Raw genomic sequence first — 7,642 nt, 5'->3', positions numbered from 1 at the left:
GTACAGTGACTGAAAATGTACCATTTGCTCAAATGACCCAATTATTAAGATGCCCCCCAATAGGAGAGCTGAAACTCTATGCCTCCACTATTTTTACTTTGGAAATGGGCCAAAGTAAATAAAATTTCCCTAATAGTTAATTTATTTCAAATGAACTGCAACCACATAGAAACCATATTGTTATGGTGGCTTTATTCATTACAGAAAAATTTTAAGTTGCTGAAGATTTAGTAGAAGATTGGAACATCTACACTCAATTGTTCAGTTTCTATGCAGAGATTAGTTCAAACATATTTTCATGTGGGCCATAAAGTGAGTTCTGCATGAGATTCATGTGTATTGTAACTTTTCATCATTATATGGAGAATAAAATTATTTCTTTTGCATGTAAAGGTATGACTTTAAAAAGCATAAAAAGAATACATATCCCTAAAAATGAAAATGTCTTACTAGTTAAGATAGAAGAATTTACTGTGAACAGATTATAAAACTAACTTTCATGGTAAGTCAAATTGTTAGATCATATTTTTATACTACTAAATCCTAGTAATACAAAAAACAATCTGTCAGGAAATCCACAAATGATTCAACAGCAAGTTGAGACTTGGAAACAAAAAGAATTACCTAGTGCCCACCTGTATCAGCTTAGCTATAATTATGTAGATAAAATTATGTGTAATTTTTTTCATTCAGTAACCATTTATTCAGTTCAATTCCATAGGCATAATGGCAAAGCTGCCATGGACAAAACAGTGTTGTAGGCCCTTCTGGAGAGGTACAGATATGTTGACACAGTTCCTGTACTTACCGGTGCACCGTCTGGTGAGGGAGATGGATAAATACACAACTAAGTCTAACTTAAGTCTGCCTGTGTCAAGTGCCATTCTTTCATGTTGGCATGAAAGAAAGTGTCAGTTATTTGTTCTGAAGACTCAGGAAGACTTACTAGATTTGAATGGTGAGTAGAAACTCTGTAGGTAAAGGGGGACTGAAGAGCATTCCAGGTAGAGAAGCAACATGATAGAGAGTATTTGAGTTTGGCTGGAGTAAGAGCATTGATAGAGAATGCTTACAGATGAACCTGTATGGGTGGTGGGTTGGCGGACAATACCAGAGCTAAGATCAGTCTGAAGATCACCACAGCATTGATGAGACTGAAACTAAAGTATTGACAATGGGAGTGGCAATGTGAATCAGCCTTGATCATGTTCTTTTCCTCTTCTGAAATTATCTCCTGGTGATTTTCTGTTTGTCTCCAGAATTCAGCTTCACCATCTCAGATACATCTGCCCTCCATCATTGCTGACTCTATAGCATTTGGATCAAATTATACTTACTAGGAGTTCTTATGGGATACAGTCCAAATGAGCAGCTGGTTGGAGAAAGGACTTTATTTTGGGCCCATTGTTTGCAAAGGTAGTTTTAGGTGAGGTGGGCAGCAGGCAACTGAAATCTCCATCTGTAGCTTAGGAAGAACATAAGGTTTAAGGTAAAGATTTGGAAAGAATATCCCATAGAAATGTCCACTTACACAAATTTAGACAAAATTTTGGAGAAAAAAATAATGACTCAGTTTAATGCATGTTGACTTTCAGAAATCTATAAGATACTCATATTTTATTTTTTAATCAGTACCAGCTATAGGTCTTTGGTAAACTTACAATCTAGATAAATAGGACTGAAAGTAAAGTATGCCATTTGGTGGTAGGCTCAAGGTTTTTATTGAGGAAGTTTAAAATATGATAAAAGGAATTATTTTAATGAAAACCTTTTCTGAAATATTCTAGTTGTCAGTATCTTAATAGAGCAACTGAATTCCTAATTGGCATATACTAGTTAGGAAACTATAGATGATAGTTATTTGAAAAAGATATTGCTTATGTGAAAATCAGCAGTTATCTTTCAAATGTAAGTCAGGTCATGATTGAATAGATCTTCTCATAAGGATAAGCCCAAGTGTGTGTTGAAAGCTGTCATTGATCTCCACCCAAGGCCACATCAGTTAGTCAGCCTACGGGGAAAGTAGTAGTGTAAAATGATGTTGCCTAGAAGACATAGTTGATGAGTTTATGGGGAAAAAACTTGTGAAGTCTCACAACTTATTTAAAATTTTAAGAAAAAATATAGAATTTATTTTGCAGTTGACAATACGAGGGAAGCTGTTCAGAAATGACTTTTTCTAGAGTGAAAAAGAAGTATGTCTTTGCTTTGTCACTTGTTCCAGGTTTGATAGATTTGGAGTTAAGGTGTCCATAACTTCTACATGAGAGACAAGGAAAGTTTGGGGGGGCAGGGGATGTATAAAACAGATCCTACAGGTGAAGAAGGGAAGATAAACTGAACCAAGTGGGAATAAAAAACATTAAGTTCAAGAAAGTGGAGATAATATTAGGAACAGGTGGAAGAGGAGCAGAGTAAGACATGAAAGGGATGAACATATAGGCAAAAGGCTACTAGTACAAAACAAAAACAAAACAAAACAAAAACCAAAATAAAACTGACCCTGAGTTGATGAGAGGGAAACAAAACAGGGAGAGAGTAGATAGGAGCATTGAAAGTAAATATAACTATTAACCAATCTGTCTTTATAGAATACATTAATTGCTTGAGATGATGATGAGGATGGTAAAAATCATGTGTAGAGAGAAAAACAGACTTTGATGATGAGTTTTTTAGCGATCTGTAAGTAGTTTAAAAATGATGAAAGAGTATGAAATTATAGGGATTCAAAGGAAGAGAAGAAATGGGGGTGAGCAAGAGACAAAGGGATTAATTAAAAATAAAGTGAGGAGGTTGACGGGTTGTTGTGTTTGGTTTTCTTCCGTCTGTTTTTTTGCAAAGCAATCAGACCGTTTGGCTGCCACCCGTCAGACAACTTCAGAGGAAACAAGAAGAGCCTTAAAACAGAAGACCAGGAAAATGCCTGATAATAATATAAGACACAGGATTTTAAGTAGAGAGCAAATTCGGTTAAATTGGTCACTGTAGCCTGCCTTGGCATGGCTCTCAGTTTGGACTATGCCCATACATGATTGTCTTGTCCCTGTGTTATATGGGAATAAATAATTTCTGCAAAGGAACTGTTCATTCTCACTCACTCATGCAAGTTTATCCGGGTGCTACTGTATCTCTTCGCAGTGATACAAATTACTAGCACACAGGAGGCAGAAACAAGAGAAAGAGAATGTCCAGAGCTGTAGGTTAGGGGGTTAATGTGGCATCAGGGAAACAGAGGGGGTTTCAGCCATTCCAGCTTAAAACAGAGGGAGGAGTCCTGTGCAGCCTGCAGCTCAGGACCATCTCAGATGAGGAAGTTGTTCCAAGAAGAGTTTTGAGAGGTAAAAATGTGGTGCAGGAGGAAAACCTTGAAGGGGTTGTGAAGCTGGGGACGACTCAGACGATGGTTTTGCTCAGAAGCAAAAAAGTGCTGAGAGAAGAAATAGTGGGGAGCCTGATTTTCTGGGAGCAGAGATGGGATCGCTGCTCTGATCTGTCAGTGTGCCTAAAAGCTGTTAGGCAGAGAGCAGGCATCACCCCAAGATGTAAAGATCTGGTTGGTGGGGAGGTCAAGTTGTAGGGTGGTCCCTAAAAGCAATCTTTTTATTTTTTGGTGACAACAGACTTGTGGTTTAGATATAACAATTTTCTCTGTCTCTTATTTTCAATTTATGGAAGCTTTTGGGCAATGTGTATTTTAAAGTCTGTAAATACCACTCAATCGGAGGGGATTTTCCACAAGGACTTACAAAAACGCAGATTACACTGTAAAAATGCTTTTCAGTCAATAAAAGACCTTTTTTACTGAGCAAATTTCTTTATGATGTTTAACTTTGGTTCAGGTCCTGTTTCTAAGAGGTGAAATTTGGTGGAGTAAGACAGAAAAACAACGAGGAAAGAAGAAAACCCCAAGATAGCTATTTAAAACCCACAATCAGACCTTGTTTATGTGATATGGACTGAGCACTTTCTCTTAAAAAATGCATGCGATTAAGAAAATACTTTGAGAACCTAATAATAGGTCCCTGAAACCTGAGATCCACCTCTCGTCTTTCTAAGTCTTGGGAACACAGTTAATAAGAACGTATGTTTTTAATACACTGATTCTTAGCAACAAAGTAGTTCTTTAATTAGTACAAAACTTGAATAATGCATTGCCTATTATCGTGCATGGCACATAACATCCAGTAACTTGTGCTGGCAGATTCGTTTACATATGTCACTGTTGTACCTGTAATTTAGTTTAATGCCAGGTCAGTGTGCCAAGTGTGTGTCTGTGTTAAAGCTTCCCACTGGTTATTTCATGGGGGTCACAATAGTCACTAAGACAGTGTCTATATTAGGAAATCATAAGCCAAAGTGTCCTTTATGGGTATTTACGATAGTCTTCATTGACATTGGGACACTGAGTGGCTCCCTTTTGGGGTATTTAATGTGATCTTAGAAAATGTGAAATGCTGGATGCAGGTAGTCAGTTGTTTGTTTTGCTAAAATGGTGCTGTCTTCTATTTTTATTTATTTTTTTTCTAATTTGGATGCTTTATTTATTTTTGTCTAATTGTAAGGTGCTGTCTTTTAAATGAATGACATCAAACTACCAGCTCAGGTCTTAAAATAAACCTACAAGATCCAGGCAGAAGGTTAATTCATAGGAAAGGCCAGATGCAAATGCTCTGACAAATCTTTTTTGGTTTTAACTTTTCCAGTTTCTCACATCATGGTTATAGTTTTCTGATCCAGGGAATCATTTCTTGGCAAAGAAGTCCATTTTTTTTCTCATGTGACCTAACGTGCCCAAGAAGAGGATGTCCGAAAAAGAAGGTGTGCCAAGCCTCCCCTACATCAGTCTCCGTCAAAACTGTCTTGTCTCTACAGGTGTTGTGGCTAGAAGCCTCCGATGAAAAAGACTCCAAAAAATGAGGCAACCTCAGCTCACAACTATTTAAAACCACTCTCCTCCCTGCCGATGAACTGTCAGTGGGGAGTGTATAGCTGATTCCTTCACTCTACAGTGGATTTAAATGGGCAGATAGCAGCAGGATTTGAAAAGTTTTTCATCATGACTTAAGTCCCTAAGCTTTAGAGTATTTTGTGTGTCTGAATGTCTAACCAACCCAAACTTTAGCTATCAATATTAAAATGGAGAATTCCTTCCTTTGGCATTCACAAGCATAACATGCATAATCCTTTATCTCTGGCAAAGCTATTAGCTTTTTGGCCTTTGGCTGGTCCATGTATACAGTATCTATAGTTATTGCATGCAAGTGTTCTCAACTGACTAGCAAACCCTTTGATCAAACCAGCCAAACTTGATTTTCCAGATTATTCAGGAGACAAGGCACACATCTATCAGCTTTACAAGTCCTGGCAAGCCATCAAGACCCCATGCTCCCCCACTCCCTTCTTCAGAATCAAAGGTAAACAGAGAGCCAGCCCTCATTTAAATATGTAGCATCAGGATCTTGCCTCAACTTTCACAGTTGTAGCAGCAGAAGAAAAACAACAGTCGAAGTAAGAAAAAGGTTTCCTTGGCAAGGATGCCAAACTAAATAATGACACCCAAAGCAAAAACATGCTCCACTGAAACTCAGCTTCAGTCAATTCAGCCTACTTAAAACAAAGCTTTTCTTGTGATTTCAAAAGTGAACATTGTACTTTGCTCTGGCAGCCATTTATATGTTTTTGAATGATCCAATTATGCACAAATCCCCGGCCTACAGGCCTTTCAGCACCTCAATCCATGAGTGATTTGAAAACATGATTGCAAATTTCTCTATACAGTACCTACCCCTTTCTTTCCTCTTAACCTTTTAAAATGTACACTTCGAGTGACAATGTTTTGACATATATTGTCATTGTGTATTTTCTCTCTTTCTCTCTCTCTTTTACTTTGGAAATAAGTACAGGAGATCAAGGTCTCTATTTCCTGTTCCCTAGGTGCTTACATCCTTCCTTACACCACCATCCATTTCTTGCTTCATTGACTTCATGATCCTATTGCTTTTGCTGGGGCAGAATTAATTGAAGTTGCCTTATGTACCATTTAGAAGAGGGAGACCACAAAGAATGTCAGAGTGATTTGTGTTTTTTGAGCAGTGCTTGGTGAGTAGCTGATTGGATTAGCTAAGTAGAAATATTAGAAGCTCAAGAACAAAGGCTGAGTGTTTGGAAGGGGCTACATACCCAGAGGGAGTCTCCATCGTCCCTTGTTCTTTGGGGGTCAGAGCTAGTGAAAGTGTCCTTCCAGCTGCAGTTGTTCTCAGGACATCCCGAACTGGGTCCCAGAGGAGTTTTCAGGTGACCTTGTTCTTTCTTTTAACATTAGAGATATCCTTATCATTTTGGCCAGATTCCTAAAATGCGCGGTCACATTCTATGTCTCAGGTGTTCCACTGATGGAACAGGACACTTCCTCACCTCTCACTATGGCGTCACCTGACAGCTGTCTGCGAACTCTGGTTTGGCACTGCAGAGAAAACTGACTGAGGCTGCCTGTCACCCTGGGGTCATGCAGATGTGAGTGACAAGCCTGATGAAGTTGGGAATAACACTTTCTATCAGGGCAGATGCTCCAAGGGCATTGCAAAAGTTAGGGCGCAGGGATACCTCAGTGCCTCTCAGTGGCCATAATCTCTTAAAGCCATATTGGAGGAGGGTTAAGTCCACAAACCATCATGGGACCTCCCTGAAAAACCCAAACATCTTAGCTTGTTGCTAAGACCAAGTATTAGGAAGAACAGAGAACTCCATTTTGAGCTCTGTAATTCTTACGAATTTCATGTGTTAACATGTTGCTTGCTGTGTGTGTCTGTGTATGTGTGTAAAACTACTCCTGTATTTTTTTTCCTTCTATAGCTCTGGCAACTTGCTCTCAGTCTCCTTTGCTCTTTCTTTTTCATTCTAGATGTGCTAGCAAGATAACATTATCTCTCAGTACAGTTTCAATTGTCTGCTATGTAGAGAGAATTCTCAAATTTAAATATCAATACAACACCGTCTATTAGGGTTTCAGAATCACATATCCAGAGAATTGCCAGCCAGCTGCTTTTGGAAGTCACCCAGATACCTCAAACTCAACCTGCCCCAGTAGGTGTTCAGAGACTCAACCCCTTCTGCCCTGTGACCTGCACCCCAGGATTAGCATCACCTTTGCCACATTTGGTCAAGCCACAAACTAAAGTCCTTCTCATCCTTCCTTTCCTTTATATCACACGTCTACTCACACCAGGTCTATTGATACACCTTCTCCAAAGTCACTTAGATCTACCTGTTTCACCCCATCTTTTCTGACACTCGTAGCACACAGGACTGTACCCACTTCTATATGGATGATTAGCTGATCTCCTTGTCTTCACCTTTGGAGACTAGCTTTCCTCAATTACAACTGAAACCTGCCATTTTCCTGCTTGAAACCACCAGTGGATTGCAAAGTCTGTATGGATAGAAATATCTAAAACTTTGTAGGTGGCACATGTACATAATTCCTAGACTTTTTCTATGCCCTTGATTTAGTGTTTCATTCTCCATCTCTTGAATGCCACCCTTGAGATGCTTTCTTTCTTTCTTTCTTTCTTTCTTTCTTTCTTTCTTTCTTTCTTTCTTTCTTTCTTTCTTTCTTTCTTTCTTTCTTTCTTTCTTTCTTTCT

This window comes from Condylura cristata, unplaced genomic scaffold (assembly GCF_000260355.1).
Source record: "Condylura cristata isolate star-nosed mole 26May11 unplaced genomic scaffold, ConCri1.0 scaffold00010, whole genome shotgun sequence".
Lineage (NCBI taxonomy): Eukaryota > Metazoa > Chordata > Mammalia > Eulipotyphla > Talpidae > Condylura > Condylura cristata.
Note: the sequence above shows the minus strand (reverse complement) of the source record.